This window comes from Mytilus californianus, unplaced genomic scaffold, assembly GCF_021869535.1.
Source record: "Mytilus californianus isolate M0D057914Y unplaced genomic scaffold, xbMytCali1.0.p SCAF_57, whole genome shotgun sequence".
NCBI lineage: Eukaryota > Metazoa > Mollusca > Bivalvia > Mytilida > Mytilidae > Mytilus > Mytilus californianus.
This window is the reverse complement of record NW_026262709.1, coordinates 593,626-598,226: the sequence shown is the minus strand read 5'-3', so window position 1 is coordinate 598,226 and position 4,601 is coordinate 593,626.

Genomic DNA, 4,601 nt, shown 5'->3' with positions numbered 1-4,601 from the left:
ATCACCTTCCATCTGGAGTTGGAAGCGGAACAAAGAAGGGGTATGGGAACCATTCTGGACATCTCTACAGAAAGCGTCAGAGTCCTGTGCTGAACTGATAAAATGTGGATGTAAAAGTGAAAATGGTTGCCGAGGACGATGTAAATGTGTAAAGGCATCATTAAGTTGTACTGCTCTGTGTAAATGTGGAGGACAATGTGATAGGGATAAATAGGCAGTGACCGCTATTATGTGACTTGACAAAACTTGTACAACTCATTTATTTTGTGATATTTATGATGTCATTGAGAACATATGAACAGTTGATTTCGTTATGACATTACGTATTGTATGATATAATACTAATTAATTATGCCAACAATGCCAATGGAGGTTTTTTGAAACTTTTTTTCTTCAGATAAACAATCATAACCAAACGATTTATTTTCATCGATTTTGATTTTGAAGGTTGACCTATTTTAGCTTAAAAATTTCAAGATTTTTTCAAAATGGACACAATTCAATAGGAGTATAATTAATTTTTATCAATTTTGTTCAACTCAGATAAGTATTATCACTTTATTTACCAAGTTTCATGTCAATAACTTAACTAATATAATTTTCATTAATTTTTTAAGTATTTTATTGAAATCCAACGTCCGCCATTTTAAAAATGGCCACCACTCCCGCCAATTTCAACTTCCAGAGTTGGTCCATAGCTGAAAATGTTGTCCATGACCTATACTATTACTATGCAAAAGTTCATGCTTTTACCACAATCTGAGCAATTTTGCTGAAAATCTGCACAAATCGACTATTCCAAGTTTTTTTCAAATATTACCTCCGGGTACTTTGCGAAAATGAAATTGTACTATTATCAATATATAATAATAATGTGCAAGCGGAACTAATATTATGTAATATAAGAATAAAAGTGGACCCACCATACTACTAAACATTTGTTCAATACTACAAACGAATTCAACCGAGTTAACACAGCTAATAATTTGTAGATGCACGGAGAGGAATGACACGCAAGAGATAATATTCGTTTTTATCAGCTTGGATACTATCTGTGACAGATTTTCAGCCAAGACATGCAGCGGAAAACAAACTGCGGATATTGTTGTTAAATGTTGATGAATACGATACTATACTTCATACAATGAAATAACGACTCGAAATTTAAAATAGTGTTCGTTTATAATGAAAGACTTGGTGTTCATTGTATTACTACTACATGTACTATGTCATTATCCTCCATTAGTGAGGGGCCTCGTTGGCCGAGTGGTCTAAGTAGTTACTACTGTAATCACTAGCCAGTCAACAGTAAGGTTGTGAGTTCGAGACCCGCTCCTGCGGGTGCACTCGACTCCAATCTTAATTGACTAGGATTGTCAGTTTTCCTATCGAAGGTCGGTGGTTTTCTCCAGGCACTCCGGCTTCCTCCATCAATAAAAACTGGCCGCCACGAAATAGCCCAAAAGCGGTGCTTAAAAATGGCGTTAAAAACACAAAAAATCAAAATCAAATCCTCCATTAGTGGACAGTTATTTGGACTTTATAACGTTATATTACTTATTAAAGGGTCTATATAGGGTTTAAAAAATTAAAAATAATGGACAACGAGTAGAGAAAAATATTTAACAAAAAAAAGGAATAGATAATAATGGGGTGCTAAAATATAAAATAATAAAGAAAGTGAGCAAAAGATGTAAAGAATACTAAAAAAATGGTCTAGAAAAGTAGAGAGTACAGAAATGATGTTAAATTACATTGACTAGATACATAACAGAAGGGTCTTTTATCAACACCATGTAAGCAAGTACATTCCATCTTAAAAGTGTGGATTCTTTTTATGCCAGCTAAGCTTAAAAGAACTTAGTTTGTTTATTTACTTTAAACTTTGATAATTTAAGAAAAATTAAATTAATGACATGAAAATAATCATTTTCAGTTTGCTGTGGGGTTCGTGTTGATCATTGTTTATTTTTTTCCTTGTGGTGTTTTGTGTACTGTTGTTCTTCATTCCCATACGTCACAATATACACTTTCGTGCAGTAAAAGTGGAACCGTTAATGTTATTTCTACCAGTGGGTCGATATCTTTGCTGGTACACTTTCGTGCAGTAAAAGTGGTACCGTTAATGTTATTTCCACCAGTGGGTCGATATCTTTGCTGGTACACTTTCGTGCAGTAAAAGTGGTACCGTTATTTACACCAGTGGGTCGATATCTTTGCTGGTAGAGTGTTAGTCTCCGAGAGTATATCAATCCAGTAGCCAGTTTGTCGGGACTGACACGCAAATACGGATAACTTTTTAACTTAATGTTCTGTTATAAAATTTTGTAACGATCTTAAATTAAGGTATAAACCTCCCACATACAAATCTTTGATACCTTAGCCGAATATGCCTAACCTTTGTTTCCTTTTGGGTTGATCAGATTTTCATCGTGTGTATAAAGTTTGTAGATATAAGAAGATGTGGTATGAGTGCCAATGAGACAACTCTCCATGCAAGTCAAAATTTATAAAAGTAAACCATTACAGGTCAAAGTACGGTCATCAACACGGAGCCTTGGCTCACACCGAACAGTAAGCTATAAAGGGCCCCAAAAATTACTAATGGAAAACCATTCAAACAGGAAAACCAACGGTCTAATCTATATAAAAAACGAGAAACGAAAAACACTTATGAACCACATCAACAAACGACAACTACTAAACATAAGATTCCTGACTTAGGACAGGTTCAAGCATTAATGGCTACTTTGTCTCAAGTTCAAACAAAGTTGCAGGTATTTCATTTCAAAACTATACCTTATGCTGACTTTTGCTGAAAAATTCATCGTACCTTTAATTGCATATTAGAGCGTACTGGTTCCCGGAAGTTTGATAGTACAAAAACAGGTACTTCTGATCTGTACAACAGCGCAAATGTACCCTCCTATTAAAATTGTATATACTTCTTTATTACTCAAAAAGAAATTTTCAACAAGGGTTCTGCAGTGATCCCGAGTCCCTTAGCCTTCATTCGATACCAAAACTACCCAAATATTTCACCTATTGACAAAGATACAGCTATGCGTAGGAACTTTTTTTTTTAAATATGTACTACTTTCTTGTATGTTCTTTCCGATCGGGCCTGAATTAGTGGTTCTATACCTTTATAGCTAACTATGCGGTATTGGCTTTGCTCATTGTTGAAGACCGTATAGTGACCTATATGTATTTATTTCTGTGTCATTTGGTCTCTTCTGGAGAGTTGTCTCATTGGCAATCATTTGAATGAAAAATTAAACCATTTGAATGAAAAATTATACCATTTGAATTAAAAATTATACCATTTGAATAAAAAATATTGCATTTAAATGAAAAAATATACCATTCAAATAATAAAATATTGCATTTAAATGAAGAAATATACCAATTAATTAAGAAATATTGCATTTAAATGACAAATATCAAATTTGTGCAACCAATACCATGCCATACTTATTGAGCTATTCTTTAACGGAACATCGATATTTGTAACAGCTTAAAATTGTAATATGTGTGAAAAGTTTGGTTGTTCTGATACATTTTCGCCACATTTCAAATAAATAAAGGCGATAGAATTTAACAAATCTTGAAATAATGTTAATCTATTAAGGAAAAAGCAAGGTAATAAACAGAAACTGCAGGAATCGGATCAACTGCAGGAGGATCTACGCTGGGTACGTCGACACAACAACGTCTTCCCATGTCAATTGTTAATATGTCTCATGTACATACATTTCCAAAATCAACATAAAGCCCATTCTTAATTTTCGATAACTTGTATATGTTATACATCATTGAAACATAAATATTTGAAAACAATATTGCTATCCTGAGTTTTAGCAGCAAGGAACCTGTTTTATAGTTAATATAAAAAGGAAGATGTGGTATGATTGCCAATGAGACAACTCTCCAGAAGAGACCAAATGACACAGAAATAAATACATATAGGTCACTGTACGGTCTTCAACAATGAGCAAAGCCAATACCGCATAGTTAGCTATAAAGGTATAGAACCACTAATTCAGGCCCGATCGGAAAGAACATACAAGAAAGTAGTACATATTTAAAACAAAATAGTTCTTACGCATAGCTGTATCTTTGTCAATAGGTGAAATATTCGGGTAGTTTTGGTATCGAATGAAGGCTAAGGGACTTGGGATCACTGTAGAACCCTTGTTGAAAATTTCTTTTTGAATAATAAAGAAGTATATACAATCTTTATAGGAGGGCACATTTGCCCTGTTGTTCAGATCAGATGTAATGTTTTTGTACTATCAAACTTCCGGGAACCAGTACGCTCTAATATGCAATTAAAGGTTTGTTGAATTTTTCAGCAAAAGTCAGCATAAGGTATAGTTTTAAAATGAAATAACTGCCACTTTGTTTGAACTTGAGACAAGGTAGCCATTAATGCTTGAAGTTGCATAATTTAACATAGAAAGCAATGGGGCAATGAATTAGTGGTTTTTTTTACCTAAAAGGCCCCGAAATGACAAATGTAAACAATCCAAACGAGAAAACTAACGGCCTAATTTATGTACAAAAAAAAACGAAAAACAAATATGTAACACAAACAACAA